This window comes from Lithobates pipiens, unplaced genomic scaffold, assembly GCF_037356315.1.
Source record: "Lithobates pipiens isolate NorthernLeopardFrog02 unplaced genomic scaffold, aLitPip1_a1.2 Scaffold_18, whole genome shotgun sequence".
NCBI lineage: Eukaryota > Metazoa > Chordata > Amphibia > Anura > Ranidae > Lithobates > Lithobates pipiens.
In genome coordinates this window covers 287428657-287449001 of record NW_027507758.1, presented here as the reverse complement: position 1 = coordinate 287449001, position 20345 = coordinate 287428657, and the positions used below count along the sequence as shown (strand labels likewise).

At 41.9% G+C, this 20345-nt stretch overlaps 1 protein-coding gene across 3 annotated transcripts in view; it reads right to left on the bottom strand.

Moving 5' to 3' along the window:
* HS3ST5 (heparan sulfate-glucosamine 3-sulfotransferase 5) overlaps positions 1-20345 on the bottom strand; it is a 445057-nt gene that overhangs the window by 221059 nt on the left and 203653 nt on the right. For 2 of the 3 annotated variants that reach the window (XM_077487086.1, XM_077487087.1), the window contains exon 2: positions 11560-11734. The exons of the other annotated variant lie outside the window; for it this stretch is intronic. The gene's annotated coding sequence lies outside the window, so the exon portion shown is untranslated. The remainder of the gene's footprint in view (positions 1-11559; positions 11735-20345) is intronic. 3 annotated transcript variants of the gene reach the window in all.

Below are 20345 nucleotides of genomic sequence, written 5' to 3'. Positions count from 1 at the left end.
GCTGCACCAGGTTTTGCACTCTCCGCTGGTTCAAATCCCAACCATGACACTACCTGCCTGGAGTTTGCATGTTCTCCCTTTGCCTGCGTGGGTTTCCTCTGGGTACTCCGGCTTCCTCCCACAATCCAAAGACATGCAGGTAGGTTAATTGGCTTCTGTCCAAAATTGGCCCTAGTATATGAATGGATTGGATTGTGGGCTCCTTGAGGGTAGGGACTAGGGATGAGCTTCGTTTTCGAGTCGAACGTACGTTCGACTCGAACATTGGTCGTTCGGGCGTTCGCCGAATTCCGAACGTTTGGGCCGTTCGCGGCAAAATTCGTGTGGCCCACAATGCACTGCGATGGCGCAGTGCATTGCTGGCTCATGATTGGCCAAGCATGCACTGTGACCCCGCATGCTTGGCCAATCGCAGCGACAGCAGCGAGGAGAGCCATGATTGGCCACGGGCCTCCTGCCTGTGGCCAATCATAGCTCAGGCTGTGTAGTGCACGCCCCACACTATATAAGGCCGCCTTTGAGGCGGCCTCGTGTAGTGTGTTGGCATCTGAAGCAGTGGGTGTTCTGTGTACCTTCAACACAGTTACACACCAATCGTTTTTGGCTGATTACCTATCTTGCTCTTGTGTAGTGGTTACTGTCTGTGCCCTGACCGCAGTATACACCACTATATTCACCTCACCTATATAGCTAGTGATCTATCTTTGATAATAGAGCTTGCAGTCAGTAGTGTTAGGAGATAGTGCGTGCTGTCTGCGTGCTCTGTACCCAGTACATACCGCTATAATCCACCTACATAGCTGTTCTCTATTTGGGCCCAATTGTCATCTGCAGGAGTTATTGGAAGTTGTGTGTGCTTCTAGCACAGCACAGCACAGTATACATCTGTATATACCCCTTTATCTCTGCTGTTTTCTGGTTATTGTCTGCGTGCCCTGAACGCAGTATACACCGTGATATTCACCTCACCTATATAGCTAGTGGTCCATCTTTAATAATAGAGCTTGCAGTCAGTAGTGTTAGGAGATAGTGCGTGCTGTCTGCGTGCTCTGTACCCAGTACATACCGCTATAATCCACCTACATAGCTGTTCTCTATTTGGGCCCAATTGTCATCTGCAGGAGTTATTGGAAGTTGTGTGTGCTTCCAGCACAGCACAGTATACATCTGTATATACCCCTTTATCTCTGCTGTTCTATAAAAAAGGCATCTGCAGGAGTTAGTGGGTGTTGTGTGCCTCCAGCACAATATAAACTACCCAACTACTGTTTTACCCAACTCCCTTCAGGCCATTACCATGTCTGGAAGGCCAGCAAGGAGAGGCAGACAGGCGCGAGCCGATAAAAGAGGGCAAGCAGGCTCTGTGTCTAGAGACAACAGTGCTGGTCGTGGACGCGGTGCATTGTCATCAGCACGTGGCCATGGGACATGCTTGTCCTTCTTTTCTGCAGCTGGACATGTTGAACCGCAACATGCCAACGACTTGGTAGAGTGGATGACCAAGCCCTCTTCATCCTCCTCATCCTCTCTCACCCAGTCTCAGGGTAGTAGCAAAGCAGCTGCCAACATATCGTCTTCCCTCCTCTCAATGTCATCATCAGTGACTCCTTCCCTAGACCCACCACGTCCTCCTGAGGAGTCTCCTGAACTCTTTGAGCACAGTGTTGGGTACATGCTCCAGGAGGATACCCAGTGTTTGGTGGGCTCTGATGATGACACTCAGCTAGAGGAAGGCAGTAGCGTGAGCGCAGAGAGAGGGGATGCTCAAGAAGGACAGCAATCTGGCAGTCATGTTCCACAAGCTGCAGCATACTGCCAGGTTTGCTACAGCGATGAAGAGGGAGGGGATGATGAGGGCACTGACTCCACGTGGGTGCCTGGAAGGAGGGAGGAGGTGGAGGAGGAGGAGGCACATGTCCAACGAGGCAGGATGCCCTCTGGGGGTCAGCTTAGGGGCAGCACACCAACTGAATCACACCGCAGAGCTCCGCCTGCGCAGAGCGCTTCCTCTGCGCGTTATTCTAAAAGTTCTTTGGTGTGGGCCTTTTTTGAGACAAGTGCATCAGATCGCACCGCTGCTATTTGCAACATATGTCTCAAGCGTATCTCACGTGGCCAAAACATCAGCCGCTTGGGCACCACATGCTTGACCAGACATATGTTGACCTGCCATGCAGCTCGTTGGCAAGCGTACCTCAAAGACCCACACCAAAGAACAAAGCGGACCTCTCCTTGCTCCTCATCAGCTGGCATCTCCAACCCCACTAGACCTTCAGTCCTCTCTGAAACCTGCTCTGAGAGGAATGAAGGTGTAGAATTAGGTGTGTCACAGCCAAGTGCTTCCGGGAACTCTGCTAGTGGTACATCCACATCCGATTATAGCAGGCAAATGTCCCTGCCCCAGCTGCTGGACCGGCAGAAGAAGTTTACTCCCAGCCATCCACATGCCCAGCGGTTGAATGCTAGCTTGGCTAAATTGCTAGCACTTCAACTGCTGCCTTTTCAGTTGGTAGACTCGGCCCCCTTCCGTGAGTTTGTATAATGTGCGGTTCCTCAGTGGCAGGTCCCCAAACGCCACTTTTTCTCACGGAAGGCGATTCCGGCTCTCTACCGGCATGTGGAAGGCAATGTCCTTGCCTCGCTGGACAGGGCGGTCAGAGGTAAGGTGCATATTACCGCTGACTCATGGTCCAGCAGGCATGGACAGGGACGTTACCTGTCTTTCACGGCCCATTGGGTCACTCTTCTGGCTGCTGGGAAGGATGCAGGACAAGGTGCAGTAGTGTTGGAGGTTGTTCCGGCACCACGTCTCCAAAATGCTACTATTGGTTGTGACACACCTCTCTCCTCCACCCCCTCCTCTTCTTCTTCCTCCATGGCCTCTTCCAGTGCTCTGTCCTCAGAACCAGCGGTGCTCCGTAGGCGTTCCAGGGGCTACGCAAGTACGCAGGCAAAACGATGCCATGCCGTGCTTGCGCTGGTTTGTTTGGGGGACAGGAGCCACACTGGGGCGGATGTTTTGTCAGCTCTGCAGGGGCAGGCCGAGAGGTGGTTGACGCCACGCCAGCTTAAGCCAGGAATGGTGGTTTGCGACAATGGCACCAACCTCCTCTCCGCCCTCCGACAGGGACAACTGACCCATGTGCCCTGTGTAGCTCACGTCCTTAACCTGGTGGTGCAGTGGTTCTTGGGCAGGTACCCCGGCTTACATGATGTCCTGAAGCAGGCCAGGAAAGTCTGTGTGCATTTCCGCCGATCATTTAATGCCTGTGCTCGGCTGGCTGAGCTCCAAAAGGAGTTGAACCTGCCCAAGAACCGCCTTATATGTGACATGCCCACCAGATGGAACTCAACATTGGCCATGCTGCAGCGGCTGCACACGCAGCAGAGGGCCATCAATGAGTACCTGTGCGACTACGGGACCAGGACAGGGTCAGGGGAGCTTGGTTTTTTCTCACCACGCCAGCGGGGCATGATCAGGGATGCATGCACTGTCCTGTCACCGTTTGAGGAGGCCACAAGGATGGTGAGCAGTGACAGTGCATGCATCAGTGACACTGTACCTCTTGTCCACCTCTTGGAGCATACGCTGCGTGGAATCATGGACAGGGCACTTGAGGCAGAACAGAGGCAGGAAGAGGAGGACTTCCTTGCCTCTCAAGGCCCCCTTTATCCAGACAGTGTTCCTGCTGTGCCACCCATCACACAGGAAGAGGGTGAGGAGGAGGAAGAGGAGGAGGAGGATGATTGTGTCAGCATGGAGGTGGAGGCTGGCACTCAGCATCAGCATCAGCAGCAGCAGTCTTATAGGGATGATTTACAGTCCCAAGAAACACGTGGACTTGTACGTGGCTGGGAGGAGGTAGCTGCGGATCATGTTGTCCTTAGTGACCCAGAGGACTCCGGACCGAATGCCTCAGCTAACCTACGCTGCATGGCCTCCCTGATCCTGCAAAGCCTGCGGAAGGATCCTCGTATTCTTCGGATCAAGGAGAGGGACCATTACTGGCTGGCCACTCTCCTTGATCCACGGTACAAGGGTAAGGTTGCCGACCTTATCTTGCCATCGCAGAGGGAGCAGAGGATGAGACATCTCCGGGAGGCCTTGCAGAAAGCTCTGTGCAACGCGTTCCCAGAGACTGGGAGGTCACAAACTCCTGGTCCTGGACAACGTGTTGCTGAGGCATCAGTCAGAAGGAGCGGTGGAGAAGGTGGCCGTCTGACTGATGCTTTCAGACAATTTTTTAGTCCGCAGCCCCAAGGTATGATTGGTTCCAGCACCCATCGCCAGCGTCTAATTTACATGGTGCAGGAATACCTAGGGGCAAGGTCAGACTTGGACACCTTTCCCACTGAAAATCCTCTGGCTTACTGGGTCTTGAGGATGGATCACTGGCCAGAGCTTGCACAGTATGCAATTGAGCTACTGGCCTGTCCTGCATCCAGCGTTCTTTCGGAACGCACCTTCAGTGCTGCTGGTGGCTTTGTTACCGCTCACAGGGTGCGCCTGTCCACCGAATCAGTTGATCGACTGACCTTCATCAAGATGAATCAGTCTTGGATCACCCACAGCTACCAAGCACCTGAAGCTGATGTAACCGAATAATTTTTTTTTAAATACCACATCCCTTCAAGACTGCCTATGCTGATGCTGAGTGACTGTCCTGTTATGTTGATTGTCTATCCTCTTCCTCCTCCGCTGATATGTTTGAAGAACATTTTTGGTTCTGGGTGATGCCAGCAGCCCAATTTTTCTGCCCCTGTTTAACAGGGGCGTTTAATTACAATTTTTGATGCAATGCTTTGCAGCAGGGCTAATTCCTGCAATAAAACTAGAGTATATGGCAGAGATTGGAGTGTGGTGGCACCAGCACCAGTGCCTAAGGCCCAATTTTTCTGCCCCTGTTTAACAGGGACATGTAATTACAATTCTTGATATAATATTTCACAGGAGGGCCCCTTCCTGTGCCCACCGAGAGTAACGGTGAGGACTTATAGTGTTGTGGCACCAGCACCACAACCACCAAAGGTCAATTTTTCTACCACTGTTCAACAATGGCATGTAATTACAATTCTTGATATAATCGTTCACAGCAGGGCGCTCCAGCGCCCACCAAGAGTCACTTTCAGGGCTTACAATGTTGTGGCAAAACCAACACCTTGTTCCGCCATTTCTGCAGAGCATATAGGGCAGGCCCCTACTTACTAACATCCAACTTACAAACATCAGACAGCAGCAAGTGAGATGAAAAAAGATGGACGACAAAACAAATTATACAGGGGTGATAACCCTTCCCTATGTTTTCCAAAAAGCTTAAAAATAGTATTTTTTGACTGGAGCTACACTTTAAAAATGTACCAGTTGAAAATTACAAACAGATTCAACTTAACACAACAAACCTACACAGTCCCTGTCTTGTTTGCACCGCCTGTATACTGCTGTTCTGAGTATATAGGGCCTGGGGGCCACACACATTTCCTTTTTTTAATATGGGTACGGGGTTCCCCTTAATATGCGTACAAGACCCAAATAGGCTGGTAATGGGCAGGGAGGGCTACCCATGCCATTTTTCTGAATGATTTTCAACCATATTGCAGGAACCAGATATAACATTAAAACCGCAAGCAGTTTTAAATGGTGTTATTTCCGTTTAATGTCATTTTGTGCAGGGACTGTTCTAAACACGGGAAACACGTGGCACTTCACAGGCATACTACAGACACCCCCCAGGCACCATATTTAAAGGAATATTTCACTTTTTTTTTTTCACTTTAATCGTCATTAAAATCAGTGCTCCCGCCAAAACGGCCGTTTTTAAAACCTTTTTTTGCATTGACCCATGTCCCCTGAGGCAGGAGTCAGGTCCCCAAACCCTTTTTAGGATAGTATCTTGCATATTAGCCGTTAAAATTAGCACTTTCCATTTCGAACGTTCGAGTCCCATAGACTTCAATGGGGTTCTAACGTTCGTTTCGAACGCGGGGTCCGTTCGAAAGTTCTGGTGCGAACCGAACGGGGGGGTGTTCGGCTCATCCCTAGTAGGGACCAATGTGAGTGTGCAATGTACAGGTATAGGGACAATTGTAGACACTCACTCAGGTTGAACTGGATGGACTGGTGTCTTTATTCAACCTAACAAACTATGAAACTATCAATCTTCCGGTAATGCCAAATAATGTTTCATGTTCCAAACACTTCCATGAGTATCAATCTTGTTACACGCCTCTTTTTCATCATCAAAAAGACATACCTTACCCATCACACCCTACATTATGTCACTTTAGTTGGTTTAAAGCTTGTACTATTAAAAAATAATATTTTACATTAAAAAACAAACTTAGTGTTTAAATTAGTAGCCTTGTGAAACAAACAAATCTGGAATGCTGTGTTTTGTCATTTAAGCATTTTGTTCCCTCTTAGATTTATCTTATAGCATTCCTTAAACGAAAGCCATGAAACAGCAACTGATCTGATGTTTTATTTTTGTTTTATTTTATTCTTTTAACTTGAAAGGAATGTTTGAATCAGACCCGTTGCTCCAGCAACACCTCTATGTTCTCACATCCTCCTCTTCATGTTTCATAGAAAAAGCCAGTAGAGGTGGACATATTTTTTTTATTTTTGAGAAAAGTTTTGAAAAGTTTATTTGAAGTATTTCATAAAAAAATCTAAAAAGTTGAATGTGCATGCATAAAACCTGTACATTATTTAATATGTGAATTGAATATTTAATGAGGAAATTACCATATAATAATAATTAAAAAAAACACAGTTGAAATAACTATTGAAGCCTAGCAAAGTGACCCCTGTGGTTTTCTGGCTTCCATGCTCTTTGCACATTTGTGCAAAGTTCAGAGTAAACCTATCGTGAGAAAAGCACATCTGATAATGTCCGTTTCTAGCTGTAACTCATTGTAACACTTTGGGGTTGATTTAATAAAGGCAAAAAGACTATGCACTTTGCAAAGTGTATTTGGACTCTGCAAGTGCAGTTGCTGCAGAGCTTAGTAAATGAGCAGAACCTCTGCTGACTTCCATCATCCAATCATGTGCAAGCATTTGTGTACTGGGTTTGGGTACTCTTTGCAAAGTGAAGTGTTACCTCATTTACTAAGCTCTGGAGCAAAGTGCACAGTCTATTTGCTTTTAGTAAATCAACCCCTTTATGTCCATAGAGTCCATAACCCCATACAAGTATGCAGATCAGGAAAGTCACAGTAGTAAAATACCCTTATCTGCATACTTGTTCTCAATCAGTAATTCAAAGCAATTTACTTATAAATAGATACACTGGGCAATTCGACCAGTAAATCTTTTACTGACATTTACTCAAATAAGATTATGTGACATTCACCAGGAATCAGCCATTAAAATTCACCTTATTTGCAATAGGATGAATGTACATCAGGCAAAGGCAGCAGCCAGTGAATATCCATCAAATTTGACCTGTACAGTAGATGTGAAGAGCGGCATTTACCCTGTAGATGAATCTGCAGGCAATAGCTGTCCATTTTGCAAAAAAAAAAAAAAAACAAAAAAACGTTTCTTCACAGTTTCAGCACAAAGGGGGTGGGGGGTATATGGATAAAGTTTTATCATAAAAAAAAGCAGCATAGATCTTCCACTCCCAGAATTTACCAGCTTAACAACCAAGCCATATAGGCTGGTATTCCCATAGCAAGCCTGCAGCCCCCGTGCTATTTTGATAGTAGCCTGCATACTCTTCAATATTGTGGAAGTACTTTGATAAGGGGGTTCCTTCCAAAAAATTAGGCCCCCCACCAAAGCACTATTGGCTGATCCTTATGGGCACAGAGTTTTTTGGCACCCCTAGTACTCAAAAGGGTAGGAGGTTGCTACCATCATAGTATACTACCTTTAAGGGTCTAGACTGCTAACCAGTTAACCCGTATATTGTTAATGTATTTTTAAATGCAATTAATGTAAATGTGTGACTTTGACTTGACATCAGTGTCTTTCAATCTGTACAATAGGAGGCACATGGGCTGACAAGAAACCTGATAGAAGAGAACAATAGGTGAGCACACCAGTTTTCTCTTGCTATTTTAATATACTGGCTATAGGCAGAGTCGATCAAACTGTATTGCTATAGCTTTAGCTGTGCAAATATTAGGAGAGGCTCGGCACAAATAAATATATCTTGGCAAGCAAAACAGCCCCCTTTTATGTATTTCAGCAGTGAATTTTACCTTTGAAAAAATATTCACTTTAAGGTAAGCTTACGCCTCAGACCTTTATCACAAAGAGAGAGGCAACTTAATAGTACGCATAGAAAAGGCTTTTGCTCATGGCCCACAGTGAAGGTGTTCCACCACTGCTACAATTTCTAATGAAGATGAGCAAGAGGGTGGATTTTGTAGCAGAGAGGAGGAAAAGCAGTCCAGTGTGTTAGCTGGATCCTGGAAGTCAGATTTGGAAGGGGACAATCTAATTTTCTGGGTGGATCATCTGTTAGGTGAGCTGACATGGTTGGGTTAACAAAAGGAGAAAAAGAATCAGGCTGCCCACCAGAGAACACCTTTAGCTCACTTTGAAATGTGTCAGATGTCGAGGATGATTGTTTTTCTGGTAAAGTGAACCATCTACTCATAATCCAGCTATGTACATGCACACAAACACACACACATACATATTGAGTTAAATTCCCATTATTATGTAGCACATATGGCTGATTATCTACATCCACATCCTTAGCTTGCTGATAACCTGTCACCCAAGACCTCTGGTACCCAACCTACAGTCCAAGGGCCACGTGTTTTTTTTTTTTTTTATCCTTTGTAGACTCCAGTAGTAAGAGTGGGAACACTGATGATAGGAATCTTTAGAATTTTCACAAAGCATGACCCGGTCTTTGAGTGAACTTTGCAGCATGTTTCCAGTCTCCAAAAAAATCTATACCATGTTTGCAGTCGCTGATCATCTACATTTATATATCTGCAATTTCTGATAGTCTTCTGTAGCTTTACATATACTGAATATTATGTGATATTATTACCATTTAGTAATTTCAGGGGCTACAGCTGGTGTCCTCTATACCTCATAAGGTTGATAACCACTGCCCTAGACTCTAGGCCAATGACTTTCAAACTACAGCCCATCGGATGGTTACAATCTTCTGCTTGCGGTTTACTAACCATTGGTATGCAGGGTGGCTTTCCTTCTGAAAATGTTAGTTGAGTAGAAAGTAGGCTGTTCAGCAAGGAAATGTTCACTTTATCAGCCTATTTACCTTCAGTAAATCGATGACATTAAGTCACTGAGCTATAATAAGTATGTAGATAAGGAGTTCTGAATTTACATTCGCATTCCTATCTAATTATTTGTTCTTGGTCAATGACAGTTGTCCAAAAAAGTTTGGAAACTAAGATTTCCAGAAGGAGGTCAGCAATGTAACTTTCCTAAGTCTTCTCAGAAAGGTTTATAATATATGAATAGAAAAAATGGACGGTAACACCCCAATGCAGGGTCAGAGGGCGCTGATCACCCCTGGTATGTTGAAAACAAAAAACAATAGTATCCCCAAAGTGGTTTTTTTTTAAACAGCGTAAATTACCTGTGGAGGCTAGTTTATGTATATATGGAAATAAATACTGACATGTGGCAAGAAACTAATAATACAAATGTTTATTAGTAAAAAAGAGGATTGAACAGGTGACACAGTGGTCAGGGACTGAGCTCCACTATGTGAATAAAAATATATGATATTACATGGATAAACAGAATACAGTTATAATGCCTAGACCATAATACCACTGTAGATACAATAAAAAATAGATAATGTGGACCCTTTACGCGTTTCGACCCTCTCGGGGGTCTTCTTCAGAAGGTTTTTATCTATTGTAACAAAAGGAAGACAACCATAAATACATATCCATACATGGTGCACTGTACTGTACTAGAAATAATCTGCTGTAAGCAGAATATACACCAAACATTGCATGGTTACATAATTAACAGTCAATTGGTATACATTGCATAGTAGATACCTATATCATTCACGTAGGAGATCCTCTTTAAAAGACAGAAATAAGCTCCGCCATTTCTCCCATATCCTTCACAGATGCGCCAAACTTGTATAGTTGAAATTGGTCGCTATGCTCTACCTCTGATTGTAAAGCTCATTATTTCTAATCAACTACTATCCCCATTATATTGCCCCTTTTTGGGCTCTGCTACATAACGTGCACTTACTTGATATTAACCACAGGTATATATATACCACCTTCTTTCACACTTACTTTTGTTACGCTGGGGCACGTTGCACTCCAGAACATGGTGTATTCTTATTTTATTTTTCACCATCTTACTTTCACCACTAGTCACGCTGGGGTTATTAGATTTTGCACATGCTGTGTCTTTATTTCACTTATTTTCTTCTTTGTCATCTGGCGTTGTCTGTCGTTGCTGACTCATCACTGGGCACTTACAATGATCTTTAGCTTTTATTATCATCTGCTTAAACTCTAATCGTGTATGGCATGTTACACTCAAGTAGTATGGCTTACCTCTATATCTATATACCCGTCATATTACATGTGGGTATATTTTCTGTCCCCCTACACAGGGGGGACAGCCCCTGAATAGGGATTTTTCATATATATATACATATATACATCCTTATATCTTCTTTTGTTTTTATTGTAGGTTGTCCCCCTCCCGACTTCTGTCTACCTATACCTATACCCTCCTCCACTATTTCATATTGGAGGTAGCAATAGCGATGTGATCCCCTGTAAGCTACTTATCCCCTGAACTCCGTTCCCTTGCTCTCCCTTTTCGGTAGAGCATAGCGACCAATTTCAACTATACAAGTTTGGCGCATCTGTGAAGGATATGGGAGAAATGGCGGAGCTTATTTCTGTCTTTTAAAGAGGATCTCCTACGTGAATGATATAGGTATCTACTATGCAATGTATACCAATTGACTGTTAATTATGTAACCATGCAATGTTTGGTGTATATTCTGCTTACAGCAGATTATTTCTAGTACAGTACAGTGCACCATGTATGGATATGTATTTATGGTTGTCTTCCTTTTGTTACAATAGATAAAAACCTTCTGAAGAAGACCCCCGAGAGGGTCGAAACGCGTAAAGGGTCCACATTATCTATTTTTTATTGTATCTACAGTGGTATTATGGTCTAGGCATTATAACTGTATTCTGTTTATCCATGTAATATCATATATTTTTATTCACATAGTGGAGCTCAGTCCCTGACCACTGTGTCACCTGTTCAATCCTCTTTTTTACTAATAAACATTTGTATTATTAGTTTCTTGCCACATGTCAGTATTTATTTCCATATATACATAAACTAGCCTCCACAGGTAATTTACGCTGTTTAAAAAAAACCCACTTTGGGGATACTATTGTTTTTTGTTTATAATATATGAATAATACAACTGAAAGTGTAGAATACACTAATAATGTAATTGTAATTAATACATTCCATGATTTTTAGCATAGATAACAAATAGTATTATTCTGTGTTAATACAGGCACAAAGAACAAAGAAATACTATTGGGTTTACTAACCTTTGTGTGCTTGTATACATGCAGACAACCCTCCTCATCTAATAAAGATAGCCAGAAATCAATTTTTATTTATCTAGGTATGTGCTATTTAAAGTCGTCCTTGTTAAAGAAGGTTTTCAAAGAGCCATCCTCTTGAATGTTTAGATGTACAATGAAGTTCTTATGTCTGGGAAGTCTGAAAAACATTAAGCACATTTTATTATATTAAATTGCATTATATTTGCATGTATTAGGACAGCTGTGAACAGAGTAAACTGAGCACTTCTAACATAAGCATTGAAGACAACTTTAATGAGTATTCTCAATGCATTCAAAAAGAGAATAAGTAAACTTTCTGTAGGCAACTTGCCAACAAAGACTTTATCAGAAAGGTAATGTCTTCCAGTCTATCAAATGAACACATTTTTACATTCTATACAGTACACTCTACTATACAACAGATGAACAGATGTAATTAATAGGCTGAAAAATTAGTAACAAGTAATACAAATGTAGAATGGGGAAAGGTTTAGTAAAAAAAAAATGATGGTAATATATAAACTTAAAGCTGTCATCAGAACAGCAATAGATGGATAACCTTCCAAAAGGGGTGCCAATAACAACTCTTTGAAGCTGAACTTCAGGCAGATAAAAAATACACAAAGTATTGCAAACCTGTACTTTTTAATACACTGTTTATTGTATTTTTCAATCAAAGTAGTGTAAATATCTGAAATTGACTTGGTATATCATGCTTTTGCAGTTTACTATACAGCAGAACTCAGAGAGGGGTGAGAAGAAACAGCACAAGAAGCCAATCAGGTGTAGAAAACCAAGAGTGACAAGGATATTAGTTCAACAACGTACTGCTTCTTCTTTCACTGTCCAGTTACAGGGAGGTGATGGAGAGAAGACCTACAGTTAATATTTCTCAGCTGCAGGTTCATATTAAGTCCCCTCATCTGTGCAAGGCTGTGCTGTGTTGCAAAGCTCTGTAAAATCTCAAGACTGGGTGGACAGAAATAAAAATCCTTTGAAAGGTAGGAAAGTTGTCATACATGTACTTCATCTGCATATTTTTCTGCTTTTCTAAAGGTTAGCTTTAAGAAAGTGTTTTCTTGCATTTGTGAAGATTTTCACTCACTTCCTGTTGTAGAACACTCACTAATAGGAAACATACAGCAACTGATTCTTAGTGGATCAATGACCCAGACCAATTACTCAGCCCAGAAATGGATCTAATTTTCCTAACTGCATATGTGTAATTCTGTTGGCATTTACAAGACAGTTGTTCTGCTTTAGATATGGTAATATGCTGTATGATGTCCATTTTCTAAAAGAGGGGTCTATGGGACTTTATACGAGGAGATGACGTTGTCATTAGCCTCCATCTCTATTAAAATATACAAAGGAGAACAAGGAAGCGGGACTTTGAATGAAGTACAGCGATAGTAAATTAGAACAATTGCAGAATTGAGCGATAGTGTATCATGGGGAAATTAATTTTATTATTATTATATTATTATTTTTTTAATTATTTATAGTTATTTATTATATTATAATTTATGATTTTGTGTTTCAAACTTTATCATACCTGGGATATCTACTAGACTCTTGTTTGGACAGATTTAAGTATGTTACTGCTAAGAATTACAGGCCTACAATATAAAACACCAAATTTCTATGAAAAACGATTGTACCGATTTGAGACGCAAAAATCTGACATAATCATACCGCGAGGGAGGTTAACCGCTAGCTGACCAGCCGCCGCAGTTGTATGCGGCAGCATGGCTCGGCTGCGCGAATCGCTGTTATGCTACGTCTGTAGCATAAACGGCCACTAGGGGGGCGCGCGCCCCCCACTCGCTCCCTGAGCCGATGCGAGCACCGGCGGTCTCGATTACCGCCGGGCTCCCGCGTTCGCTCGGGGCACACGGAGAACCGGGAGTTGTGTGTTCATACAGAGTATGAACAGCGATCTGTTAGTTAGTTAGTTGCACTGATCGCTGTATTAATGCCAATGGTCCCAAAAATGTGTCAAAATTGTCTGACGTGTCTGCCATAATGTTGCAGTCACAATAAAAATCGCTGATCGCTGCTATTACTAGTAAAAAAAAAAAATTATTAATAAAAATGCCATAAAACGATCCCCTATTTTGTAGCAGCTATAACATTTGCGCAAACCAATCAATATACGCTTATTGTGATTTTTTTTTACCAAAAATATTTAGAAGAATACGTATCAGCCTAAGCTTAGGAAAAAAAATATTTTTATATATTTTTTGGGGATATTTATTATAGCAAAAAGTTAAAAATAATGAGTTTTTTTTTCAAAATGTATGCTCTTTTTTTGTTTATAGCGCAAAATAATAATAAAAACTGCAGACGTGCTCAAATACCACCAAAAGAAAGCTCCATTTGTGGGGAAAAAAAGGACGTTGATTTTGTTTGGGAGCAACGTCGCACGACAGCGCAATTGTCAGTTAAAGGGATGCAGTGCAAATCGCAAAAAGTGTTCTGGTCTTTGGCAAGCCAAATGGTCCAGGGCTTAAGCGGTTAATACACATATCACTCACTTTTTTCATTTTAATTTACTTTTTACAGCCCCAGTTTGGTTTTTGCGCTCACACATGCTCACCCATATATCACAGCCTGATGTTAACTGTCCTTTGGAGGGTTGCCTGTTGGGCTGTCTGTCACCTAACATACCATCTCAGCTCCTAGAAAATATGTTCTCCATGTGGGGATACTCATGACCCTCAGTACCATATCAATTGCACATGGATACCCTGTAGGAATTATATAGGTGGTTTACCCCTATTTCTTTTTATATTTTTCACATTTGTGACTATATTAGACCAACTAGAAATGCATAATATATCATTACAGAGATATCTTACATGTTTACACGCTTTCTTCTGATGAGTGACATCAAGTCACGAAACGCGTCGAGACAACAGATGTCATGTTTAAATCGCATACTGTATCCTTCCACATCAGTGTGGATTCGGTTCATGCATTATGTATTTGATTATATTCCAATCATGTGCTATTATATTTTGGGCTTCTCTATATGTATCATGTGCTAACCATTTTTTGGATTATTTATGAATTATGTATTTATGTATGAAATAAAGTTTTTCATTTAATATTTTACTCTATGCAGGTACTTAAAGTGGTTGTAAACTCTCCTCCACAACATTTTTCCATGTAAATCAGCATAAAAAACCCTAATGAACACTGCTTGTAGATATCTCCTTACTTGCTTAGTATTGTTGTAATCCTTTTTGTTCTTTAGAATGACGTCACTGACCATGCCCAGATCTCCCCTGATTTACAGCACACTCTCTATGTGCTTATCTATCTGTTATCAGGACTTCCTACGGTATGCAACTGAAATCCCAGGAGACTTCATAATCACTCAGAGATTCCTCCTATACCCCATGTGACCATGTAACATTACATGCAGTGTAAAGCAGGACATGGGACAGCATTACTGCAGACTTATCAGCTGAAGCTGATAAGACTCACACAGGCAAACACTAGATAATGAGCACAAGTGAATACTATGAAATAAAACAAGTCAGCTATGAACAGGGAAGCAGAGTTGCCATAGATAGGTTGGATTGAGAAAGCGCTTGGTTAACAGTACAGGAAGTACTCAATGTAAGGGCGGAAACACTCTACTGTGGACTCAGAAAACAATACTTAAGATGGTGTTGCTTAACCCTTGGAAACAAGTTTTTTAAAGTTTCTTAAAAAAGTAAGTAATATGCGATTTGGGCTGGATTACAGTGGCTATAGTTTGATAATTACTTATTATAATGGACTAAATGAAAAGATGCATCAGAGTGGGAGAGTTTACTTCCTCTTTAATTATGTGTGTTGTATATACATTCAACTCCACACAACATTTGACCCTCTGCGTACTTCAAAGTCCCGCTTCCTTGTTCTCTTATGTATGATGTTCAGTCTCACTCAGAAAAGTTCACTTTAACCAGTTCCAGACCAGCGCACGCTGATGTATGTCGGCAGAATGGCACAGGCAGGCATATTGGCGTACAGGTACGTCCAATCTTTAATTCCGCCCTGCCATCGCGAGCACGCCGCTGGTGGTACGCTCGCGTGCTGGTCGGGACCCCCGTGAGTCCGGTCGCGGGTCCCGCGGACTCGATCGTCGCGGACATACCCCTATCGCCTCACGGGGTGGCTGAACGGAGAGATGCCGTTGTAAACAGCATCTCCCCGTTCTGCCTAGCAACTAGTGACGCTAATCTCTGCTCCATGTGATTGGAGCAGAGATCAGTGTTCACTAAATGAAAGCCCAGCCCCCAACAGTTAGTAATACACCCCTAGGAACACTTAACCCCTACACTGCCACCCACTGGTTAACCCCTTCACTGCCAGTGTAATTTGCACAGGAATCACTGCATTTATATAGCGATGATTGCTGTATAAATGACAATGGTCCCAAAAATGTGTCAAAAATGTCCGATGTGTCCACCATAATGTCGCAGTCACAATAAAAATCGCTGATCGCCGCCATTACTAGTAAAAAAAAAAAAATTAATAAATGCCATTAAACTATCCCCTATTTGTAAATGCTATAACTATTTTTGTTTATAGCACAAAAAATAACCGTAGGGGTGATCATATACCACCAAAAACCACCTCTATTTGTGGGAAAAAAAGGACGTCAATTTTGTTTGGGAGCCACGTCCCATGACCACGCAATTGTCAGTTAAAGCGACGCAGTGCCGAATCACAAAAAGTGGTCTGGTCTTTGGCCAGCAAAATGGTCCGGGGCTGAAGTGGTTAAAACCCCACATTGTTCTGAATCAGTGGTGTAAGAGAACAAATGTAGGTGCCCTGCCCTAAGCCAGTGTTGGTGGAAGTAAAAGTGAAATTTGAAATTAACCCTCAAACAAATTGTCAACAATACTGCAAAAATCAATCGAATAGTTCGAAAGCACACTTTCAGCTTTTATATACACATACAGTGCATGTATGAAATTAAGCTTTGTTTATTAACCACTTGCCGGTTGCGCACTGTAGTCATACTGTTAAAGTACAGGCTGGCTGCGCAAAATCAGGTATATATATATGATTCTGCATTTCCGGGTAGGTAACACGTGTGTGCAACTGCCCGCCTGCCTGGCTGTGCTGTCACTACCTCCAGTAATGGCGATCACTCTTTCCTAACCAATGATTTATGGCCGGGACCCGCCGATCGTTGTAACGAGTGACAGGAGAGAGCTTTGGGGGTTATTTACGAAAGGCAAATCCACTTTGCACTGAAAGTGCACTTAGAAGTGCAGTCGCTCTAAATCTGAGGGATAGAGCTGAAATGAGTGGAAGCTCTGCTGATTTTATCACCCAAACATGTGCAGGCTAAAATGCTGTTTTTTATTTTCCTTGCATGTCCCCCTCGGATCTACAGCGACTTTACTTCCATGTGCTCTTTCAGTGCTTTTCCTTTAGTAAATAACCCCCTTTGTGTATGTAAACAACACGTTTCTTCTGACAATGAAGATGTTCCGGTTTTTGTTTTCCTGCAAAGGGAATAAAAACCGGCACATCCCTTAGCAAAACCATCACATAGTACACACAGTAAATATAGTTAGGCACACATATAACCTTTTGATTGCCCCAGATGTTAACCCCTTTCCAGCCATTGTCATTAGTACAGTGTTAGCCCTTGTACACACTGTCGGACATTCTGATGGAAAATGTCCAATCGGACCGTGTTGTCGGATAATCCGACCATGTGTGGGCTCCATCTGACCAACAATGTTTGAGAGCTGGATATAAAATTTTCCGACAACATGATCCGATCGGACTTTGCTCGATCGTTTGAAAAGAATTCCGATCGGACAAAGTGCCACGCGTGCTCAGATCAAATTATCAGACCAAAGCTATTGGCCACTAGCCTGAACGTAGTCTTGTCGTAACGAACGGACGTCATCACGTTCCGAACAATTGGATTTTCCAACAACTTTTTTCGACCATTTGTATGCAACACCAGTTTCAGACAAAATCCTTCTGAAAAAATCAGACGGATTTTGTGGTTGGAATGTCTGACCGTGTGTACAAGGGCTTAGTGTATATTATTAGCACTGTATTATTGTCACCAGTGATGTCAAACGTCAGTTAGCTAGTTCCCACAATGTGTCAGTTAGTGTCAGATTGCCTGCAGTAAGATCACTACCATTACTAGTATAAAAAAAATTCCAGTAAATATCTCATAGTTTGTAGACACTATAACTTTCACACAAACAAATCAATATATGCTTATTGGGATTTTTTTACCAAAGACATGTAGCAGAATAATTTTGGACTAAATGTACGAAGAAATACGATTTAAAAAAAATAATTATTGGATATGTTTTATAATAGAAACAGTATTTTTTTCTTTCAAAATGTATGCTCTTTTTTACTTATAGTGCAAAAAATAAAAAATAAACTCTGGTAATCAAACCAAAAGAAAGCTCTATTTGTGGGGGGGGGGGAATTTATACATATAAATGTTGTTTGTGTACAGCATTGCATGGTCGCGCAATCATCACCAGTTAAAGTAAAGCAGTGTCGAATAGCAAAAATGGCCTGGCCATGAAGGTAATAAAATCTTCCGGAGATGAAGAGGATAAAGTGGTTCTAAAGGCAGAGTTTTACAAGAATGTACAGAACAAATGGCTGCTAATAAACTGGTACAAATTATGTAGGAGGATTAATTTAGTCTAATCACTTCACTGGGGATAGGTAAGTGTTTACAAGTATTAAAACCAAAACCAAAATTTACTATATTGTAGCTTACTAATCATTATATGTGGTGGCTACATTAGTTTTCTATTTTAGGCCTTTCCCCTCTGTTTATATTTGGTGATATGGCCAGTAACACACTTCCTGTATTAGAGTGACCCCACTCTGGATGAAGAAGAACAGGGGGCACATTTAGACAGCATTATTGTCAGTCTGGGGGGGGTAGGGTTAGATGTACAAATAGATTTAGATACACTAACAAATTGAAGCCAAACGCCAACTAACACTTTATAAATAGTTACAGCAAACATTTTTTCTTTTCCTTTTTAGGATAAAGATATTACATATATAAATAAAAACTGACCACTGTAAGTGCCCTTGTTAGTGGTAAATGGTTGGTCTCAGGTCTGTAATAGCTACACCTGCAGAACAGCTTGTTTAGTTGAAAAAACAGCAAGCTTAGTGGATGGATCAGCAGGTGAAAATAAAGAGAAGGAAGCATAAAAAAGAAAACGAATAGAGCCGCCACATCTAGTATTTTGTGAGGTGCAATATAATAAGCATTTGCTTTGCTTATACCACTTTAAGATGGAGTGATGGAAAGACAGCCCTATGTAGTCCCAAAAAAAACTTAGGGTAAAGATAAGGGGAAAGGATTGGAGATATGCTGTAGAAATTGAAAGCTATTGTTCAAATTTGCCACGTAGGTGCAATAATTGATCGTTTAATAGCTGCTCTTTTAAGGGTAATCTTCTTTGGGTGTTTGAAGATGTCTGGACAGTGGGTTTGCCCTTATTTCCACATATTGTGAAAGTGTCCTCCTCTAAGCCACTCAGTATTCGTGCAAATTACAAAAAAATCAACAAACTACTAGAAGTACTTATTTTCTATATCTGTACCACCCTAATATTAATGACCATTAGGGATGTGCGATTATGTCTGGGGTTGGTTTATGGGAGGTACCGAAATGGTTATTAGGTCTGAAAATTCCCCACTGAAGCCCACTGAAGTCTATGGAGATGAATCTTGCCCATTTTTAGGGTTAAAGTAGTTGTAAACCCTTATAAACCCCTTTGACCTACAGGTAAGCCTAGATTAAGGCTTACCCTGTAGATCCAAGAAATATCTCCTAAACCTAACTTGTAAATATCTTAGGAGATATTTACAAAAAGAGAGGCACCGCTGTCTATGGCGTATGCGCCGTAGACAGCGGCACGCAGGCGCACTGAGCATGCCTCTGCTAATGCCGATATGCGTGGGAGTGGCTGGAGCAGCTCCGGTGCTGTGAGTGGCCGGAGCAGTGATACCCGGAAGAAGATGGACGCTCCGGGCTACTGGGGACATCGGTGACATTGTTGGCTCCTGTGTCAGGTAAGTGACACATAATGGGCTACTATGCGATGCATAGTAGCCCATTATGTTTTACCTTTGCACGGAGACAAAGAGGAAGTAAACCCATCAGAATATGTTCCAATGCAAAAAAAATGTTTACATATACCATAGAATTACATGTTTAGGAGATACCATAAACTGGTATGTGATGTCACAGAACTGCACGCTTCTCACAGACCAAAAATAACTTAGTTTGGTGTCACATAATTTGGTGTAAATTATTTTTTTACTTTTACATTATTATTTTACAATGTACAGTCAATCTGATTCATTAAAACTTGACAAAAAATATTTTTTTAGATAATTTTGGCAGCGACACCTGATTTTTTTAAGCAGAGGTAATAGGCCTGCATTTTACGATAGAAGTAGGAAGAAAGATTGAGCTAAACAGTATAAATGGACCAGTGGCATACTAGTTTAATAGTATTGTTTATTAGTTTCTTTGTTAAAAGTACCACACTTCATTGTCTTAAAAGATAACTAAAATGTCAAAACAGAATACACAAAACACACAACCCTACATTCCTCATTCCGCCTCCAAATCCTGCATTAATCTGCAAAGATTCATAATATAGACTTAAGGTATGTGTTTTGTAGAAATTGGCTGCTGTCAGGACTCCAACACCACCGTACTGCTAAAATGCTCTTTTCCTCTT